Below are 23,295 nucleotides of genomic sequence, written 5' to 3'. Positions count from 1 at the left end.
CGGGTGCCGGCCGGTGAGGTTGGCGACTGTGGCCTTGTCAGAACACTGCCACCGACAGGGGAGGGGAGAGGTAAGGAGGGGGCGGTGTAGCATTGAGGGTAGGGTGGGGCTGTTTCTGAGTGCGGGAGTGAAGTGTTTAGGGCACGTTCACCCTCGATGTTGAGCCATCTCATCCTCGTCTCCCTTTAACCCTCCTCCCCTCCCTCACTTGTCCCCGTCTCGACCATTTCCCCCCTCTCCTCTCACTTCATGTCCACGTCAAAGTCTAGCACCAGTAGTTTTGTCTCCTCTGTGCCGTTGCGGCTTCCCACGGCACACACCAGCTTGGTGTTGGAGGCGCGGATACGCCACACCACCCCACCGCTGCCGCCGCTCTCCAGCGTCACCAGGTTACGGATGAACTCGCCCGTCTTCAGGTCCCACAGCTTCACCGTGCCGTCGTCCGAGCTGGTGATGACAAAGTTCTTGTTGAACTGCAGGCACGTCACGGCGCTCTGGTGCTTGTGGGGACCTGGTGGTGGAGAGGGGCAGAGAGAGAAGAGTGAGAGAATGTGTGAAGGAGATAAATAGCTAGTTTCTCCTTTTCGCTGTAGTGTCCCTTTAACGTCTACTTCCCCAGAGTCAGATGAACTCAGATAGCAACTTTAGAGACACAAAAATGGTAACTAGCATTAGCGCAATTACTTGAAGTTGATGCGACTTCCATCAATTGCGCTAACGCTAGTTAGCATTGGGTCGCCAAACTACCTCTAACTTCCTTCATACTGGACACAGAAACATAAAAAAAAATCAGTGAGTTCACCCGACTCCCGTGAAAGTAGATTTTAAGGGCCCGTTGCCAAAATCCCGCAATAACTCTTCAAGAACGTAGAGAGAGCAGAGAGTTAGATGGACTCAACGAGGGAGGGGAAAAAAGGAAACCAACAAAGAGAAAAGGTGCGATAGAAAGAGATCATTGGTTGCGAGGTCATTGGTGGAAGACCTGGTAAACCTGCTAGAGATGGTAAACACTACACTGTTTATTTCTGGAGAGTGTTAAGGCAGGGGAACGAGGCACCCTGTCTTGTCCCCGTCTGCCATGGAAAATCATGGGCTAGTAGAGGAGAGGAGCCCAGGGCATAGAGCTGTCACCATCTACAGCTGCTGACTAGCTCTGCTGACTGCAGCCTGTTGGCACTACAGCGGTGTGTGTGGTGTGTGTGGCAGCTGGCAGGAACACCCATTTGGTGTGTAGAATGTGGTGTCTGTGACTGTTGCCTCCTCTTTCGACGAGATGCCCTGTGTGTCTCTGTGTGAATGACTAATATTCCTAAAGAAATGCAGATGATAAATCCCCCACATTTGCTCTAGTTTACACTAAAACAAACACAGAGTCACAGTTTCAGAGATGTGGCTGGCAACATTAAAATATCTTCTAGCAGTTATTCCACAAAACTCTAAACAGTGAGGACTAATCGGGATGAAATCTGTAATATGATGAACTACAGTCCACAATGAAATGTGTTCATTATGAATGCAAAATCATTCGTTGTCCTGAAGTACACTAGGAATTGTGTTCATTAGCCTACCAACAGATCTCATTTGAACAGAGCTCCCAGTAGCAGAAAGCAGTGTAAACCCTCATCCTCTCCCCTTCGTCTGTCTAGTGTTTTCAAAGGGCTAGACATTTTGCACTGTGCCTTTCTCACAAAGATTTGACAACGTACCCAGCCAACCACCCCACATATCACTCTCTTTCACCCTCCCCCTCCCACCCATTTCATTTCCACAACAAAGCAGCTGTCTACATCGTTACCTATCCTCTCAGCTTAAGTACCTCATCTGTGTCTGCCAGTGAGTTGCCTGTTAGGGTGTTTAGATAAGACAAAAGCCTAATGAATGAATGGCAGAAATTGCCCATTGACCCAATTACATGACCTACATAATCCCTGCACCGCATCCCCTCCATGCCCTCTTGGCCGATAGTCACGCCCCCCGTTGTCATGCCCCTCATGGGCCACGCTCGCCGACAAGACAGGACCTGGGCCACGCTCGCCGACAAGACAGGACCTGGGCCACGCTCGCCGACAAGACAGGACCTGGGCCACGCTCGTCGACAAGACCCCATCCACCTTTCTTCATCCCTCCTCCTCATCCTCCTCTCAATTCAATTCCATTTCAATGTAGGGCTTTATTGGCATGGGAAACATATGTTACATTGCCAAAGCAAGTGAAACCGATAACAAAAATGAACACACAAATGTTCCAAAAGAATAAAGACATTTCAAACGTCATTATGTCTATATACAGTGTTGTAATGATGTGCAAATAGTTCAACAACAAAAGGGAAAATAAATATATGTTGTATTAGTTCTTCACTGGTTGGCCTTTTCAAGTGGCAACAGGTCACAAATCTTGCTGTTGTGATGGCACACTGTGCTATTTCACCCAGTAGATATGGGAGTTTATCAAAATTGGGTTTGTTTTCAAATTCTTTGTGGGTCTGTGTAATCTGAGGGAGGAGGTTAGGAAGTGCAGCTCAGTTTCCACCTCATTTTGTGGCCAGTTCTGCCTTCAGTGGCCTTTCTCAATAGCAAGGCTATGCTCAGTGAGTCTGTACATAATCAAATATTTCTTTACATTTTGGGTCAGTCACAGTGGTCAGGTATTCTGCCACTGTGTAGTCTCTGATTATGGCCAAATACCATTATAGTCCTCGCTGTTTTTTTGTAAATTCTTTCCAATTTGCCAAGTAATTATCTTTTTGTTTTTTCATGATTTGGTTGGGTGTAATTGTGCTGTCCTGGGGCTCTGTGGGGTGTGTTTGTGAGCAGAGCCCCAGGACCAGCTTTCTTAGGGGCTCTTCTCCAGGTTCATCTCTCTGTAGGTGATGGCTTTGTTATGTAAGGTTTGTGAATCGCTTCCTTCTAGGGATTTTGATAATTAGCGGGTATCGGCCTAATTCTGCTCTGCATGCATTATTTGGTGTTTTACGTGGTACACTGAGGATCGATTTTGTAGAATTCTGCATGCAGTCTCAATTTGGTGTTTGTCCCATTTGGTGAATTCTTGGTTGGTGAGCGGAACCCAGACATTACAACTATAAAGGGCAATGGGTTCTATAACTGATTCAAGTATTTTTTTTAAGCTAGATCCTAATTGGTATGTGGAATTATAGGTTCCTTTTGATAGCATAGAATGCCCTTCTTGCCTTCTCTCTCATCCTCATGCAGGGCCATCACCCCTTCTTTCACCCCTCCTCTCATAATCTCCCTCTTCTCTCTCATCCTCATGGGGCCATCACCCCTCTTTCACCCCTCCTCTCATATCCTCCCCTTCTCTCTCTCATCCTCATGCAGGGCCATCACCCCTTCTTTCACCCCTCCTCTCATATCCTCCCCTCTTCTCTCTCATCCTCATGCAGGGCCATCACCCCTCCTCTCATATCTCCCCTCTTCTCTCTCATCCTCATGCAGGGCCATCACCCCTCCTCTTATATCCTCCCCTCTTCTCTCTCATCCTCATGCAGGGCCATCACCCCCTCTTTCACCCCTCCTCTCATATCCTCCCCTCTTCTCTCTCATCCTCATGCAGGGCCATCACCCCTCCTCTCATATCCTCCCCTTCTCTCTCATCCTCATGCAGGGCCATCACCCCTCTTTCACCCCTCTCTCATATCCTCCTCTTCTCTCTCATCCTCATGCAGGGCCATCACCCCTCCTCTCATATCCTCCCTCACCCTCATCCTCTCAGGGCCATCACCCCTTCTTTCACTCCCCTCTCTCTCTCTCATCCTCATGCAGGGCCATCACCCCTCCTCTCATATCCTCCCTCTTCTCTCTCATCCTCATGCAGGGCCATCTCCTCTCATATCCTCCCTCTTCTCTCTCATCCTCATGCAGGGCCATCACCCCTTCTTTCACCCCTCCTCTCATATCCTCCCTCTTCTCTCTCATCCTCATGCAGGGCCATCACCCCTCCTCTCATCATCCTCATGCAGGGCCATCACCCCTCCTCTCATATCCTCCCTCTTCTCTCTCATCCTCATGCAGGGCCATCACCCCCTCTTTCACCCCTCCTCTCATATCCTCCCCTCTCTCTCTCTCATCCTCATGCAGGGCCATCACATATCCTCCCCCTCTTCTCTCTCATCCTCATGGGCCATCACCCCTCTTTCACCCCTCCTCTCATATCCTCCCCCTCTTCTCTCTCATCCTCATGCAGGGCCATCACCCCCTTCTTTCACCCCTCCTCTCATATCCTCCCCTCTTCTCTCTCATCCTCATGCAGGGCCATCACCCCTCTCATGGCAGGGCCATCACCCCTCCTCTCATATCCTCCCTCTTCTCTCTCATCCTCATGCAGGGCCATCACCCCCTCTTTCACGCCTCCTCTCATATCCTCCTCTTCTCTCTCATTCTAAAACAGGGCGATATCTATTCCCTTTGTTCCAAGGGGAGGGGACACGTGTGAGTTGTAGTTCCATGGGAATCGTTGGGATTGTAGTTCACTAATAAGGCCATTTGGGGGGAAATTAGCACTGGCAGAAAACAGTGCAGCTCCACAGTAAGGGTTTCTCCATTTCTCCCCATTCAAGGTAAAGGTACTTAGTGCTAATGGCTGAGAGAACTGTTACACTAACATCCTGAGCCAGGGAAATGACCCCTATCTGGAGAGTGGCTGGCCGGCTGGAACACAATGTGTTGGCTCTGTTTGGCCATGCACAGCCAAGCACATCATTGAGTGAATATCTCGGAGCAACAGCCTTTTGCTCGGGTCCAAAATTGGCCAATTCCAGACATTTTACCACTTACAGATAAAAAGAGGTTGTAGAGTTGCCTGTGGTAGATGGGAGTTTGAAGGCAGTTTCCCCCTCATACAATGTAAAGCATTTTGAGAGTCAAGAACGCACTATATAAGTCATATCAAATCAACCAATCAATCAAACATGGTTGTATTTACAAACCACCAAACAGAAGAAAACGGGCTGAAACAGGGAGGGACTACCTGAACTTGTCCAATGAGAAACACCCCGTTTTCCATTGCAAAGCGGTTCTTAATGAATTCCAACGAGGCGTTGACGACCTGGCGACAGACTCACCTTGCAACGTCTGCAGGCACTGTCCCGTCTTGATGTCCCAGATCTTGACGGTGGAGTCGGCGTTGCCCGAGACCAGGATGTTGTCTTTGAGCTCCATGCCGCTGGTGAGGGACTGGTGACCTGTCAGAGTGTGGATGCAGTTACCGTCTCCACATCCCACACCCGGATAGACGTGTCCAGGCTACCGCTCACCACGTGGATCCCATCAAACTGGAGGGTGGAAGGATGATCCAGTTATTGAGATTCATTCCGTTTGACACCAACATATTCCAGTCATTTCTATTCTAGCATGGAATCAATCAATAGAATGTATTCATGAAGCCCTTTTCCCATCAGCAGTTATCAGAGAGACTTTACAGGACCCTGGGACAGAACCCAAAGAGCAAACGACGGAGGAAAGAGGAGGATCCAGTTCTATATGACAAAATGTAGTGGAAAATAATGAATTCCACATTGGAATTCAGATCGGATGTGTCTGGTGAATCCATCGAATCGGAGTCAAATAAGGCTTTTCTAGATAATATTCAATTAATTAGCATTCATATAATATCACATTAATTGATTCGATCTAATTAATAGTATGGATTTGTACAGCTTTTTCAAAGTCAGTGTCACATATAGTGTATAGAGTGGAGGGCATCTGTCCATCTGAACAGTAAACCTCTCTCTCCTATTCAGATGAACTACCTTTGAGCCTGGTCTAAAGCAGTGCACTATGAAGGGAGAAGGGAGCCATTTGGGATGCAGCCTCTCTCTCTGAAGGTGATAGTTGTGGCTCTAAACTGCTCCGTCATCACACAGAGAGCGAGAGAGACATAAAGGGAGAGGACATCGTCGAGGACACGAGGCAGAGGAATCCATTAACCTTTTAACACTACTACTGCTGTGTGTGTGTGTGTGTGTGTGTGTGTGTGTGTGTGTGTGTGTGTGTGTGTGTGTGTGTGTGTGTGAACCAGACTCACACCAATGTTCTGTTTATATAATGTTACTGCAACGTAGAAAGAGAAGGAGTTGAGAAAAACCCATCGTACTGCTGCTCTGCTGCCTTGGATACAACAGACAGAGGGACTATTTTTTTGCGGCTCTTTCCCAACCAGTGTGGTTCACATGGCAACCACCTTATCATATTGTGGAATGGCGGTTCAAAGCACCAACTGGAAACACTGTTTTAAAGGGCTCTGCGTTCTCTAAGTCCTCCGAGCTCTATCGTTCTTGTTTTATGGACGCGTTAGGCACTGTATGAACCAGATGGGACCCTGTTGTACACTTTCAAAAGAGATGATTATAATTTACACCAAACTGTACAGTGGATATATGAAGGGATTTGATTTGAGTAGAGGACTTCTATGGCGGCGTGTTAAATGGATTCCTTTCGTGTTTTATTCCTAGAGGGCTGCCAAATAGTAGGACATAAAAGGAATGTCGTTGGGGCAGGGTGCTCTTTGATGAGAAGGGCTTGATTTTTCACTGTTTAAATGCACAGTTTAAATACACGGTTCACTTCGAGGACTGCAGATTAAAATCCAATAGACTAAGTCACTATACAAATCTTCAGACATTAATCGCATGATAATATAATATAATGATGGACTCTGTGGTGTGTGTGAGTGTTAGTGAGCGTTTGCGGCAGGTAGCCTAGCGGTTAAGAGCGTTGGGCCAGTAACCGAAAGGTTGCTGGTTCAAATCCCCGAGTCGACTAGGTGAAACCTATGCCGATGTGGCCCTTGAGCAAGGCACTTAACCCTAATTGCTCCTATAAGTGGCTCTGGATAAGAGCGTCTGCTAGATGACTCGAATGTAAATAAATACGAGACAGCGCGTGTACACAGACCTGTAGTGAGTAGACTCTGTTGGTGTGGCCTTGCAGCGTGTGGAGGCAGGTCTCAGTCTCGGGGTCCCAGACCTTGACCATGAAGTCGTAGGCCCCGCTGACCACCCTGCGGCCGTCGTACTGGACGCAGCGCACCGCCGCCACGTGGCCCATGAGGACGTGTAAACACTGGCCCGTCTCCACGTTCCACACGCGCAGCGTGGCGTCGCGAACCACTCACCACCCTGGGAGAAGAAAGAGGAGACGGATTGATGACACATTCAAAACACTAGTCTATTCTTGCAGGACTTTATCAAATCTAAAGCAGGCTGAATGTCTGAGAGTTACAGGCGGAGTGTTTTTGGCTCAAATCCACTGATTAGATTGGATTCATTTGGATCAAGGCAATTTATTTTATGATTACCAAAGTTTGTGTAACAGTTTTGATGGGAATCTTGACAAACAAAATGGTGTTTTTGCCAGGGCCTCGCAGACACGTATCCTTCATGGTCGTGATTTACTGGCAGTAAATTCAATAGGTTGACCTCTAGCCCTCATTCCCATGATGACAGTTGATGAAAGCAAAACAGGAAATACATAAATTCTCATTCTCCTTCTCAAGGCCATCGTCATGCTGGTACATGAACGTACACAAAACCCCAGGACACAATACCCACCCCTCCTAAACCTGCAACCCCTCCGGCACAGAAAGTGGAAAAACAGGTTCATAAAGAATTGGGAGGCGTACACCATAAGTTACAAAACGGCTTCCGGCATCCAGCACTGACAAAGATGGAAATCACCGTTCTTCCACTGTCAAGCCCTGCAGCCGCCAGAGGCCCTTCACTTCCTCTGAGTGAGTAATCTAAATGTTGCACAAAACCTCATCGGCCCCGAGGCAGGAAGAGCACTAGAGAGGAGTGGCGGATCACTTAGACGGCCACTTTGGTTCTATTCAGTCCCGATGAGACCCAAACTACACTTCATGAGGCACATTGACATGTTGTAGAGTTCCATTGATGTGTTATTTTACTGCCCGGTATACTTGTAATACATGCTGTTTTGATACCAGGAATAGAATCGAGTATGTTTGTCAACTCGTGTCGGACAACTACTGGTCCATTTGAAAGCTCACAACCTGTTGGGTAAACAGTCCGTCAGTACATACGTTTTCTCGTGCAGGTGCATACAGCGCACCGTTGAGGTATGCCCATACAGGGTGTGGATACAGTCGCCCGTCTCCGCGTTCCAGACCTTCAGCGTCCGGTCGGTGGAGCCGCTGATGATGATGTTGTCCCTCATCTGGGACGACCACACGCCCCCCGTGTGGCCCACCAACGTCCTCAGACACTGCAGAGAGACCGGAGAGAGAAGATGTCTCAGTCTAGATGCTTCACAATGACAGACAGAAAACACACCTCATTATGCACACGCCACACTATGACATATTAACGAGTTTCAAGAAATGAAAGGAAATCATTTCGCTCAAGTTTGAGATTGACCCTTCCGATGATTGGATGGAAGTCCAGTTAAAGACAGGATGGGATATCAGGCTGAGATCACGTTCCCATTCAGAAGGTATAACAAAGTGAATTTAAATTGTTCTGACCTTTCCTAAAAACCTCTAGTCAAGTCAATCCACATGTAACTGCAGCACAGGAGGGATGAAATGTATTATATTGACCTTTCCTCCATCTAAGGGAATTGATTTATACTCATCTACAGTTGAATGAGGAGCCATTTCCTTCTGTTGTTCCAAGAAGATGCCAGTCCTGGGGTTCAAATACTTTCTGTGGGCTTTATTGGGCTTTGCTGGTGCCAACACATTAGCTGGAAACATGCAAAACCCGACTATCTGACACGCCAGGCAGATTCGAGCAACCACTAAGTATTTGAAAGATTTCAAATAGTATTTGAACCCAGGTCTGGAGTACAGGTGGTGACAAAGCCTTCGCAAAAAAAAAAGAAGACCCATTCTTCCTAATTTGCAAAGCTAGATTAGCTATTGATTACAGTACAGTGATTAAAGAAATCTTTCCAAGCTATTCTTTTCAATTTGTAACGGCCTCCATAGACATTATCCCCCTAAACGTAATTATCCCTCGAATTGAATTAGATTTTTTGGGATGGTAAACCGGAGGAACCAGTCTGTTCCGGGGGCGTTATGATCCGCGCCGGGACGTGACGCGGAGGGTGTAAAACACGTGACCTCCTGACTGAAGCTGATAAAGTGGTGAGCGTCCAGCGACCGTCAAGGCAAGGCGGGGGCAGGGGTTTTATTGAGGTGAGTGAGTTGGGTGTAACTGCAGTCTCTCTCTCTCACTCTCCATCCATCTCCCTTGCTCTCCTGTGATAAACAGGGACGCTTCATTAACTTTGGGACGTAACCTTTTCTCGCCAATGTCACACGCTATTTATTTTATCCATCTAACTGCAGTCGGGCCTCCATTTGCTCAGCTTCATAACGGTTATATTGTGGGAAGAGGAGGGGGGTAATTAGTAATGGTTCCAAGCAGGATATAATGAGATGAAAGCTTCTGCTACGACTGAGCGAGTTGGTCACCATCTAACGGTCAAATAAATAGTGGGTCAAATACAGTGGAGTTTCTTGGCATGTTGTTCGTTCAGCTGTCAACATAGTACCAGGTTGAGGTCATGAATGCATTGAATGAGATCAATATTATATGTACACATATTTTTGACTGAATCACATCAAAACACTGTCCTGAGTCAAAGTACTCAACACACACAGCACGTCTGTTACCAGGGTGATGGACTCCCAAGCAAAACAAGCCCAGGGTTCTGACATTCGGGTTCCAAGAAGGTGGAAGCTTTCTCTCCTGCTCTCGGGTGATTACAGCCTACTTCAGAGTCAAGGAGAGAAGGACCCCTGGAAGTGGAGGCTTAGGTCTCTATTTATCTGCCTTTGTTGAACAAATATGAAGAGGCATCTCTCTGCGTCTCAGAGGAAGATTAGGCATTCTTCCTCGAGGGCCTGTTAGGGGCTGGTTTGAAGACCAAGGGTTTGCTCAAGTGCTCTATTTTCGCATTACACTTCCTTCCTGAATCCTTTGATCCTTGGCATTAAAATGTTGGAAAAGTACCCTGTATTGCTCTTCCCCACAGTTATCTTTCGATTGTGGAGACCATTTTGTTTTTCTACTGCGACTGCTGACAGTGGTTTCCTTCTCATAATGGTCACCTTTCCCAGAACGCAGTCTTCAGAACACAAAACAAACCGACAAAACCAGGTCAGCTGACTAAGCGAGGAAGCCAACAGACAGTTGATGCTAACTGAAGGTAAAGGCTAGCCCGCTAGCACCGGGAGACAGACAGACAAACAGGGTCTATTACAAGGCTATGAGAAAGCTGCACGGTGCAAAATAACAAGATGGTCACATATAAACGAGGCAAGACAACGTTAGCGGGAAACTCAAGACGAGGCCAGACTGCAGACCTTGTTGTGTTTATCAGGCTCACAGCCCAGCAGAGGTCGGGGTAAGGAACCTTTATGCTGGAGAGGAATGTTTACAGAGGTGTTTTTCTGGCTGCCGCCTGCATTTGAACAGACCTGGTGGTTACCCAAGATCTCATTATGACTCAGAGGTACAGAGGGAGAGAGAGAGAGAGAGAGAGAGAGGAGGGGAGCAGAGAGAGGAGGGAGAGGGAGGGAGAGAGAGCGAGAGAGAGAGAGAGAGAGAGGGAGGTAGAGAGGGAGAGAAGAGAGAGAGGGAGAGAGAGAGTAGAGAGGGAGAGAGAAGGAGCAGTAGAGGGAGAAGGAGCAGTAGAGGGAGGGAGGAGAGAGAGAGAAGAGCAGTAGAGGGAGAGAGAGAGAGAAGGAGGAGAGAGAAGGAGCAGTAGAGGGAGGGAGAGAGAAGGAGCAGTAGAGGGAGGGAGAGAGATGAAGGAGCAGTAGAGGGAGGGAGAGAAGGAGCAGTAGAGGGAGGGAGAGAGAAGGAGCGAGAGGGAGGGAGAGAGAGAAGGAGAGAGAGTAGAGGGAGAGAGAGCAGTAGAGAGGGAGAGAGAGAGAGAGAGAGAGAGGAAGTAGAGGGAGGGAGAGAGAGCATAGAGGGAGGGAGAGAGAAGGAGCAGTAGAGGGAGGAGAGAGAGAGAGAGAGAGAGAGAAAAGACAGTAGAGGGAGGGAGAGAGAGAGAGAGAGAGAGAGAGAGAGAGAGAGAGAGAGAGAGAGAGAGAGAGAGAGAGAGCAGTAGAGGAGGAGAGAAGGAGCAGAGAAGGAGCAGTAGAGGGGAGGAGAGAGAGAAGGGAGCAGTAGGGGAGGGAGCGAGAGAGGGAGCAGTAGAGGAGGTAGAGAGAAGGAGCAGTAGAGGAGGGAGAGAGAAGGAGCAGTAGAGGAGGAGAGAGAAGGGAGGAGAGGAGGAGAGAAGGAGCAGTAGAGGGAGGGAGAGAGAGCGAGAGAGAGAGAGAGAGGAGAGAGAGAGAGAGAGAGAGAGAGAGAGAGAGAGAGAAGGAGAGAGGAGGGAGAGAGAAGGAGCAGTAGAGGGAGGGAGAGAGAAGGAGCAGTAGAGGGGAGGGAGAGCGAGAGAGAGAAGCGCAGTAGAGGAGGGAGAGAGAAGGAGCAGTAGAGGGAGGGAGAGAGAAGGAGCAGTAGAGGGAGAGAGAGAGAAGGAGCAGTAGAGGGAGGGAGAGAGAAGGAGCAGTAGAGGGAGGGAGAGAGAAGGAGCAGTAGGGGAGCAGTAGAGGGAGAGAGAGAGAAGGAGCAGTAGAGGGAGAGAGAGAGAGAGGAGGGAAAGAGAAGGAGCAGTAGAGGGAGGGAGAGAGAAGGAGCAGAGAGAGGGAGAGAGAAGGAGCAGTAGAGGGAGGGAGAGAGAAGGAGCAGTAGAGGGAGGGAGAGAGAAGGAGCAGTAGAGGGAGGGAGAGAGAAGGAGCAGTAGAGGGAGGGAGAGAGAAGGAGCAGTAGAGGGAGAGAGAAGGAGCAGTAGAGGGAGGGAGAGAGAAGGAGCATTAGAGGGAGGGAGAGAGAAGGAGCAGTAGAGAGAGGGAGAGAGAAGGAGCAGTAGAGGGAGGGAGAGAGAAGGAGCAGTAGAGGGAGGGAGAGAATGAAAAAGAGAGATGTCCTTTCAAGGACAATGAGGGAGGGATAAAGTGAATAAACCGAGAGAACAAGGGTTTTCCCAGCACTGTGCAAATGGCCCCATGACACACAGGAGAAGGGTGTAAACTCTACGTGATAAGACCTCCGCATGCATTCCTGGGTCTTGATGATACGGCCTCAGAAGTTTCTGTTTGACGGTCAACACAGACCTGGCGTTGATCCATGTTAGTCACGCTCTCAGCTGTGATTCCACATCTATCTTGTGGGGACATGCCAGGTCTGGATACGCCGATTAGTATGAACATAATAACATAGGCTAACAGTCTCTCACAACGACACACATGTCAAAACACAGTCTACAAAGATGAGACATGACCACAATCAGAACAATCCATTTAGATTTCAATCAAATAAACATGGAATGTGTTGCTTCAGTTCAATAGGTGTAGTTCTCATATACAAGGAGATCAATGGCCTCATTATGAGGCATACACTCAATAAGTTGTCTGGAGCTCCTCATGTTATCATCTGAGGTGAAGGTGACCCAGGAATACACAGCTAGAGAGTGTGTGTAGCATCTGGCATAACAGAAGATGTCTTTCCTCTCTGTGATAGAGGGAATCTGCCTGCCAGGCTGTTTGCCTGCCATTTCAGATCAGCGTGACAGGCAGCAGAGTTGTCTGTTGACGGGCACAAGGACTTTCACTGCTCCAGCACACAGGCAGACAGCCTTTGAAGCACTGGCTGCGTGTACAGTGTGTGTGTACTGTGTGTAGATCGAAGCTTGACAGCTCTCATTGAAAGCGATGGACAGCAAAGACAAAGGTGCAGGCCTCAGACGGACTCAGCAGCCAGCACCATATTCCACGACAACATCCGATCGCTAGGCTACTGAAGACAGGCAGACCGAGGAGGCTACTGAAGACAGACCGAGGAGGCTACTGAAGACAGACCGAGGAGGCTACTGAAGACAGACAGACCGAGGAGGCTACTGAAGACAGACAGACCGAGGAGGCTACTGAAGACAGACAGACCGAGGAGGCTACTGAAGACAGACAGACCGAGGAGGCTACTGAAGACAGACAGACCGAGGAGGCTACTGAAGACAGGCAGACCGAGGAGGCTACTGAAGACAGGCAGACCGAGGAGGCTACTGAAGACAGGCAGACTGAGGAAAACGAACAGGCAATTTAAAGTCTGGGGCTGCAGTAAACAAAATGCTAATATGTAAAAAAAAAAGAAAAAAGAAGAGCGTCAACAATGAAGCCAAACCGAAGCAGCTCTCCTCTAAGACCGGACCATCATTTCACGGCATTGTGGTTTCTAGCCTCCTCTTCTTCAGTCTCAAAGCAAACACTTTTAACAGAACTCCAATGGCGTCCTGTTATCTTACTTAACCGCAGAGCAATGCGGAATTCCAGGTTTGTGCTTCCCAAATGGCACCCTATGCCCTTTATCGTGCCCTACGGTGGGGGCCCTGGTCAAAAGTAGTGCGCGATAAAGGGCATAGGGTGCCATTCGGGACGCAAGCCAGTCTCTCAAGGAGATGAGTCAAGGAAGCGTTTGTAGAGTAATCTGCTGGTGCAATCATGTCTTGATTGCTCACAGTGGGGTGTCCTGAATCACTCCCATACTGTATGATAGTACTGACGGAGTGAGAGAGAAACCCCTCTGGTATCTAAAGGACAAGAATAACAATCCTAGTCTTAGATAATGACGGAATCTTTCATTGGCGACATGAAAGGCTAAATTCCAGCGGAAGATCCATTATCTGATCTGAAGAATGTCTGCTGTGACGCACGATGGAAATGAAATGGTAAATGTTGCTGGATGGGATACGCTGTACATGCGAGCCATGTCTAACAGGGAAAATCTATGGAGGACACGGCAGCACCAGACACGTGCCTTGTTTCATTTTGTTCCAAGTGATGTATCAATGCCAGGTGCTACTTTGAGAAATGCAACTGGGGGACTGAACATGCCATAAAAGGAATAGAGGTCCATCACATTTGTTCTAAACAGTAAGCTTTGCCCTGTGTTTGTTCACTACATTAGAACATGTTCAGCAGAATATTTCATTCACTTGACTACCCCCTCTCTATCGGTCAGGAAAGAACACTCTCCAAAAGCAGTGCACTATATACGGAATAGGGTGCCATTTTGGACACAAGCTTGGTCTAATCACTGAATCCAGTGGCTGGGATAATTAAGTCATATTCATCCTCTTTGGGACAGAGGAATTCAAAGCACTCGGGTTGTGACATTCCTGTCTGTGCCAGCTCATCTTTATCAAAATAAAAGCGTCCTCTAACCAAACATTCCGGACTGAGACCTTGTGGGCCGCAGCTGAAGGACAACAGAACTAAAAAAATACAAATAAATTGGAGATAGATGCTTCAGAAAGACATGGAGGACAGTCTAGAGAAGGAGTCAACATTGTCTCTCTGTAATATCCCAGTAAAACGACAACGTAAGAGAGAAAACTTAGACCTCCTCAAAGTAGCACCTGGCATTGATGCATCACTTGAAAAACTGAAATGCATGTCTTTCAAGGTCAATTTTCAAGCGTGGGTTTCTCTCTATCTCCTATTGATCCAGTGGTGAATAAAGCCCTTAGTCTGGATGTTAGCTGCTGAAAGCTGGGCAGGAATAGGCTTCCCTGAGCTCCTGTGAGGCTGAAGGTTTACGCCACTTAAGCTGGGACTTGGAGTGGAACGCCAATGTAGAAGGAGAGGAAACACACAAGTGAGCGCACACACACACGTACTCCCACACACAGGCATAACACACGTACTCCCACACACAGGCATAACACACACTCCCACACAAAGGCATAACACACACACAGGCATAACACACGCACACGTACTCCCACGCACACGTACTCCCACGCACACGTACTCCCACGCACTCCCACCTACTCCCACGTACTCCCACCTACTCCCACCTACTCCCACGTACTCCCACGTACTCCCACGTACTCCCACCTACTCCCACCTACTCCCACCTACTCCCACCTACTCCCACCTACTCCCACCTACTCCCACCTACTCCCACCTACTCCCACCTACCTACTCCCCACACACACCTACTCCCACACACACCTACACCTACTCCCTCCCACACACACCTACTCCCACACACACCTACTCCCACACACACCTACTCCCACACACACCTACTCCCACACACACCTACTCCCACACACACCTACTCCCACACACACCTACTCCCACACACACCTACTCCCACACACACCTACTCCCACACACACCCTACTCCCACACACACCTACTCCCACACACACCTACTCCCACACACACCTACTCCCACACACACCTACTCCCACACACACCTACTCCCACACACACCTACTCCCACACACACCTACTCCCACACACACCTACTCCCACACACACACCTACTCCCACACACACCTACTCCCACACACACCTACTCCCACACACACCTACTCCCACACACACGCTCTCACCACCAAGGTCGACGACATCCGATCCTCGTTTGCTAAGTCAAACGACACCGCTGGTTCTGCTCACACTGCCCTACCCTGTGCTCTGACCTCTTTCTCCCCTCTCTCTCCAGATTAAATCTCGCGTCTTGTGACGGCCGGCCGCCCAACAACCTGCCCGCTTGACCCTATCCCCTCCCCTCTTCTCCAGACCATTTCCGGAGACCTTCTCCCTTACCTCACCTCGCTCATCAACTCATCACTGACCGCTGGCTACGTCCCTTCCGTCTTCAAGAGAGCGAGAGTTGCACCCCTTCTGAAAAAACCTACACTCGATCCCTCCGATGTCAACAATTACAGACCAGTATCCCTTCTTTCTTTTCACTCCAAAACTCTTGAACGTGCCGTCCTTGGCCAGCTCTCCCGCTATCTCTCTCTGAATGACCTTCTTGATCCAAATCAGTCAGGTTTCAAGACTAGTCATTCAACTGAGACTGCTCTCCTCTGTATCACGGAGGCGCTCCGCACTGCTAAAACTAACTCTCTCTCCTCTGCTCTCATCCTTCTAGATCTATCGGCTGCCTTCGATACTGTGAACCATCAGATCCTCCTCTCCACCCTCTCCGAGTTGGGCATCTCCGGCGCGGCACGCTTGGATTGCGTCCTACCTGACAGGTCGCTCCTACCAGGTGGCGTGGCGAGAATCTGTCTCCTCACCACGCGCTCTCACCACTGGTGTCCCCAGGGCTCTGTTCTAGGCCCTCTCCTATTCTCGCTATACACCAAGTCACTTGGCTCTGTCATAACCTCACATGGTCTCTCCTATCATTGCTATGCAGACGACACACAACTAATCTTCTCCTTTCCCCTTCTGATGACCAGGTGGCGAATCGCATCTCTGCATGTCTGGCAGACATATCAGTGTGGATGACGGATCACCACCTCAAGCTGAACCTCGGCAAGACGGAGCTGCTCTTCCTCCCGGGGAAGGACTGCCCGTTCCATGATCTCGCCATCACGGTTGACAACTCCATTGTGTCCTCCTCCCAGAGCGCTAAGAACCTTGGTGTGATCCTGGACAACACCCTGTCGTTCTCAACCAACATCAAGGCGGTGGCCCGTTCCTGTAGGTTCATGCTCTACAACATCCGCAGAGTACGACCCTGCCTCACACAGGAAGCGGCGCAGGTCCTAATCCAGGCACTTGTCATCTCCCGTCTGGATTACTGCAACTCGCTGTTGGCTGGGCTCCCTGCCTGTGCCATTAAACCCTTTCAACTCATCCAGAACGCCGCAGCCCGTCTGGTGTTCAACCTTCCCAAGTTCTCTCACGTCACCCCGCTCCTCCGTTCTCTCCACTGGCTTCCAGTTGAAGCTCGCATCCGCTACAAGACCATGGTGCTTGCCTACGGAGCTGTGAGGGGAACGGCACCTCAGTACCTCCAGGCTCTGATCAGGCCCTACACCCAAACAAGGGCACTGCGTTCATCCACCTCTGGCCTGCTCGCCTCCCTACCACTGAGGAAGTACAGCTCCCGCTCAGCCCAGTCAAAACTGTTCGCTGCTCTGGCCCCCCAATGGTGGAACAAACTCCCTCACGACGCCAGGACAGAGGAGTCAATCACCACCTTCCGGAGACACCTGAAACCCCACCTCTTTAAGGAATACCTAGGATAGGATAAGTATTCCCCCGCCCCCTTTAAGATTTAGATGCACTATTGTAAAGTGACTGTTCCACTGGATGTCATAAGGTGAATGTACCAATTTGTAAGTCGCTCTGGATAAGAGCGTCTGCTAAATGACTTAAATGTAAATGTAACGTACTCCCACACACACATGTACTCCCACACACACACGTACTCCCACACACACACGTACTCCCACACACACACGTACTCCCACACACACACACACGCCACACACACACACACACACACACACACGTACACACACACACACACACACACACACACACACACACACACACACACACACACACACACACAACACACACACACAGGCACAACACACACACACAGGCACAACACACACACACAGGCACAACACACACACACAGGCACAACACACACACAGGCACAACACACACGCACACAGGCACAACACACACACACAGGCTCCGCAACACCCGTACTCCCGCACCCACCCACACACACACACGTACCCACACACACACGTACCCACACACACACACACACGTACCCACACACACGTACCCACACACACACACGTACCCACACACACACACGTACCCACACACACACACACACGTACACACACACACACACGTACCCACACACACACACACACGTACCCACACACACACACGTACCCACACACACACACGTACCCACACACGTACCCACACGTACCCACACGTACACACACACGTACCCACACGTACCCACACACACACACACGTACCCACACACACACACACGTACCCACACACACACGCAAGAATAAATAAGAACACCCACAACCCAAGGTCAGACAATCTGTAAAGAAAGGGAAAGAGAGAGGAAAAAGAGAGAAGCTACAGTCCTGTCATGCAGCCAGGCAGACATTTTGGCTATTTGCTGTGGAAACAGAAGCAGGATCAGGAAGAAGAATGCAGTGGCAGCACTGGATTATTCCCTGGCAGGGGTCATCCAGGGGTCAGGTCAAAACAAGCCTGGCTTGTCACGGCTAGAGATGATTGATGGTGAATATAAGGGCACTGCAGAGAGCAAAAGAGAGCGAGCGCGAGAGAGAGAGCAAAAGAGAGCGCGCGAGAGAGCAAAAAGAGAGCGAGCGCGAGAGAGCAAAAAGAGAGCGAGCGAGAGCAAAAGAGAGCGAGCGCGAGAGAGCAAAAGAGAGCGAGCGAGAGAGCAAAAGAGAGCGAGCGCAGAGAGCAAAAAGAGAGCGAGCGAGAGAGCAAAAGAGAGCGAGCGAGAGAGCAAAAAGAGAGCGAGCGCGAGAGAGCAAAAGAGAGCGAGCAAAAGAGAGCAAAAAGAGAGCGAGCGCGAGAGAGCAAGAGAGCGAGCGAGAGAGCAAAAGAGAGCGAGCGAGCAAAAGAGAGCAAAAAGAGAGCGAGCGCGAGAGAGCAAAAGAGAGCGAGCGCGAGAGAGCAAAAGAGAGCGAGCGCGAGAGAGCAAAAGAGAGCGAGCGCGAGAGAGCAAAAGAGAGCGAGCGCGAGAGAGCAAAAGAGAGCGAGCGCGAGAGAGCAAAAAGAGAGCGAGCGAGAGAGCAAAAAGAGAGCGAGCGAGAGAGCAAAAAGAGAGCGAGCGCGAGAGAGCAAAAAGAGAGCGAGCGAGAGAGCAAAAGAGAGCGAGCGCGAGAGAGCAAAAGAGAGCGAGCGCGAGAGAGCAAAAGAGAGCGAGCGCGAGAGAGCAAAAGAGAGCGAGCGCGAGAGAGCAAAAGAGAGCGAGCGCGAGAGAGCAAAAGAGAGCGAGCGCGAGAGAGCAAAAGAGGAAGCGCGAGAGAGCAAAAGAGGAAGCGCGAGAGAGCAAAAGACTAAGCGCGAGAGAGCAAAAGACTAAGCGCGAGAGAGCAAAAGAGAACGAGCGCGAGAGAGCAAAAGAGAACGAGCGCGAGAGAGCAAAAGAGAACGAGCGCGAGAGAGCAAAAGAGAACGAGCGAGAGAGCAAAAGAGAACGAAAAGAGAGAGCAAAAAAGAACGAGCGAGAGAGCAAAAAACGAGGAACAAGCGAGAGAGCAAAAGAAACGAGCGAGAGAGCAAAAAGAACGAGCGAGAGAGAGAGCAAAAGAAACGAGCGAGAGAGCAAAAGAGAACGAGCGCGAGAGAGCAAAAGAGAACGAGCGCGAGAGAGCAAAAGAGAACGAGCGAGAGAGCAAAAGAGAACGAGCGAGAGAGCAAAAGAGAACGAGCGCTTCGAAAGCAAAAGAGAACGAGCGAGAGAGCAAAAGAGAAACGAGCGAGAGAGCAAAAGAGAACGAGCGAGAGAGCAAAAGAGAACGAGCGAGAGAGCAAAAGAGAACGAGCGAGAGAGCAAAAGAGAACGAGCGAAAGAGCAAAAGAGAACGAGCGAGAGAGCAAAAGAGAACGAGCGCGAGAGAGCAAAAGAGAACGAGCGAGAGAGCAAAAAAGAGAACGAGCGCGAGAGAGCAAAAGAGAACGAGCGCGAGAGAGCAAAAGAGAACGAGCGCGAGAGAGCAAAAGAGAACGAGCGCGAGAGAGCAAAAGAGAACGAGCGCGAGAGAGCAAAAGAGAACGAGCGCGAGAGAGCAAAAGAGAACGAGCGAGAGAGCGCAAAAGAGAACGAGCGCGAGAGCGCAAAAGAGAACGAGCGCGAGAGCAAAAGAGAACGAGCGCGAGAGAGCAAAAGAGAACGAGCGCGAGAGAGCAAAAGAGAACGAGCGCGAGAGAGCAAAAGAGAACGAGCGCGAGAGAGCAAAAGAGAACGAGCGCGAGAGAGCAAAAGAGAACGAGCGAGAGAGAGCAAGAGAGAGAGCGAGAGAGATTGCGAGATGGCAAAAGAGCACGAGGGAGCGCAAATAAAGGAAATCTGTTTTTTCCTCTTCTTGCAATGGAGATATATCCACCAGCAGTTTTAATGACTGATCTAGGATCAGCTGAAATTACTTCAGTCCTGACTTCAACAAACAAGAGCAAACTAACTCACCTGGCCCAAGCGAAGATGGTCTCTAGATTCTTTCAAACTGATTTAGGATCAGCTCACCTTTCTACAGCTCTGACCTCGACTGTCATAATGAAATGAACAAATCTGGCACAGGAACAGCTGGTTGGGGCATAAAAGGCAACCAACCACACGGCAGGGAGGGAGGGGTGGGGGCGGTGTTTGTGGATCCAGCCCAGGCGCATCGTGGGACGTGGGAAAAGAATGGCCTCGGGCCAGCCTGCTGGGTTACGATGACTAATCACGCACACCCCTGTTCTGACCTCTGTCTTCACAGCATGGTGTGAGCAAGTCACTGCAGCATTAACCTGAGAGTTACAAGTCATCCGGATGGACATTACCCTAATGGTGGTGGTGGGAAGAGAGACAATCCACATGGCTTCACTATCCGATGCCCTTGGTACTGATCTGTTCACATCAGCACAATGCTGAGAGAGACCGACAGACTGTATAATCACTGCTTGGCTGAGTGCCCAATGCAATCAAAAGGGAGGAAGCTTTTCTGCTATAAGGCATGACACTTTCAGTGTTTCAGTGTTTCATGCACCTGGGCACCACTGACACATTCAGAGTGTATTTGTCATTGTCCATGCAAGGATAGAACGTCTGAAACATTTGGTTTAAGAACCTTAGTCGTTCTCCTTGCACTTTAAAAAGCCAGAGAGCTTTGTCCTAAAGGAGAAATGTCATTAAGAGCTCCAGTAAAAATGGAGTCGGCGAAGAACAGGGAAGAGGTGATTTACAACACTCCCTGAGCCTCCCTACCTCTTGCTCTCCCTCTCTCAGCGAGGCCCACACCAACGCCACCATTTTAGTAGACCCTATAAACCAGCAACACAAGGTCCGCACAATGGCTAAAGCTCAATCTCCAATGGTACCCTGTCCCCTATGTAGTGCACTACTTTTGACCAGGGCCCATAGGTGTCTGGTCAAAAGTAGTGCACCACATAGAGAATAGGGTGACATTTGGGACAAAAACTACATGCAGGAGGAGGAAGAGAGAACAAAATGGATTCCAGACAATATGCTGCAGTATTGCAGGACAGGTGGTGTTACGTGCCAATGTTGAATGATGTCACTAATCAATTGCAATCTGGTCAGGGTCTCAGGGAGATTCTGGAGCATCAAGCAGTATCATTTGTATAAGATCTCCAGTATGCAGTATACTGTAGCCTTTGCATTTGAGTAAACCTTAAATACAAAAATCAATACAAACCCTTGATCATGAATCTGAGGTATTGAGTGAAGACACACTAAGACATTTAAAGAGCTGCCATAGCATGTGGATTGACTTCCTGCTAACATGCTTCATTACAGATTAATGAGACGGTAATGAGAAATAGACCAGCTGTAATGTGTTCCTTCAGAACAGGAACTCATTACAATGTGTATTGTATTCCACATAACACTGATGCAGTGGGATGGAACAACCCATGAGACTTAGAGACACTATCACTTTTTAAACTCCTATTCATAATCTCCAGAACCAAACCATACCAATCTACATACCAGCACCATACCAGTCTACATACCAGCACCATACCAGTCTACATACCAGCACCATACCAATCTACATACCAGCACCATACCAGTCTACATACCAGCACCATACCAATCTACATACCAGCACCATACCAGTCTACAACTGAGACCACGGCGATTTTCTACATTCTGTGGTCAAAAAGGTTTGGACTAGTTTCAATGTGGGGGTTGGGGAGCGAGGAATGACTGACAGTCCTACCTTTCCTGTGACAGCAGACCAGACCTTGAGCGAGTTGTCGTCAGAGCCGCTGACAATGCGGTTACCACAGAACTGGAGGCAGGTGATGACATGGTCATCATGACCCTTAAGCACCTAGAGAGGTTGGAGGGATGGAGGAGAAGAGGGAGGGAAGGAGAGAGAGATGGATGACAGGGAGGGAGGGAGAGAGGGAGGGATGGAGAGGAGAGAACGGGAAGAGAGATGGATACGGCGGAGAAGGAGAGGACGGCGTGAGGGAGAATAAGATAAAATGTCAAGAACCCAACAGGAACAATGACAAGGCTGCATTTCTCCAGACATCAAAGACTTGAGGTAAATGTCACGACGGCGCTTTGCAGGTGTACAGAGACCCCGTTCAAAAAAGACTTGTGTGTTTAAACTCAGAACTGCCGACTCGGCGAATGACAGAGCGCGTTACAGACGGAGTGTGAAGAGCAAGCGCCGTAACCACGGTTACGTCAGCCATTCCTTCTCGTCACAATAGGACCCGAGGGCTTTTGAAATTAGCCATACGAGGCATATTAGGAAGATCACTCTCTCTTGCTAGTCAAGCTCAATTTAAACTCTGAAAACAGGAGAGGCCGAAACACTCAAGAAACAGCAGGTTGATGTAGAAGTAGAATTGAGGTCATGTCGAGCTCTAGAGAAGAACTACCATAAAACAAAAATATCCATAAGAACTGTCATTACCAAAATCTTCTTTAGGAGAGTTAGAGAACTGACCCACCAAGGGCTTCTAATAAAACCCAGCATAAAAGCCTTATCGACTTGGACGCCTGATCTAATTCAAAGCCGCTTTATATAAAATCCATACGAGTCTCAAGGGAGTGTTAAGCTATAATGAACCCGTCTAATAAGGAACGAAGAAAGGCTTTAGATTCTAAGTTTTATACAAAACCACCAACTCCAAAGTTGAGAACGGAAGCAGAGTTAAATACTGTGGGCTAATGATGAACGCAAATAAAATTATCTATATTATAAACTGGGTGATTTCAGCCCTAAATGTTGACTGGCCGACAGCTGTGATATATCAGACTGCATACCATGGGTATGACAAAACATGCATTTTTACATTGGTAATCAGTTTATAATAGCAATAAGGCACCTTGAGGGTTTGTGGTATATGGCCAATATACTACAGCTAAGGGCTGTATCCAGGCACTCCGCGTTGCGTTGTGCATAAGAACAGCCCTTAGCCGTGGTAAATTGGCCGTATACCACAAACCCCCGAGGTGCCTTATTGCTTAATTCTATAAAATGTTGAGAATATGGGGAAGCAAAGAGAAAATGTCTACCTTGGGTGATCGGAGGTCTCCTCTCCTCCAGTTGGTGTCTATCCTATGCTGCCTGATGTACGCACACTTCCAGGGGCTGTGGGTGAAGCCCGGCTTGGTCACTTTCCTCTTCTTAAAGGCTAGAGGCTCATCAATGCCTGCTTGTGGAGAGATGAGAGGAGAGGAGC

General features: G+C 49.1%; 1 pseudogene; it reads right to left on the bottom strand.

The window, feature by feature from the left end:
* Window positions 1-242: 242 nt before the first annotated feature.
* Window positions 243-23,295, bottom strand: part of LOC124027612 — a 24,745-nt pseudogene continuing 1,692 nt past the window's right edge.

This window comes from Oncorhynchus gorbuscha, unplaced genomic scaffold, assembly GCF_021184085.1.
Source record: "Oncorhynchus gorbuscha isolate QuinsamMale2020 ecotype Even-year unplaced genomic scaffold, OgorEven_v1.0 Un_scaffold_3377, whole genome shotgun sequence".
Taxonomy (NCBI): domain Eukaryota; kingdom Metazoa; phylum Chordata; class Actinopteri; order Salmoniformes; family Salmonidae; genus Oncorhynchus; species Oncorhynchus gorbuscha.
This window is presented reverse-complemented; position numbering and strand designations above follow the sequence as displayed.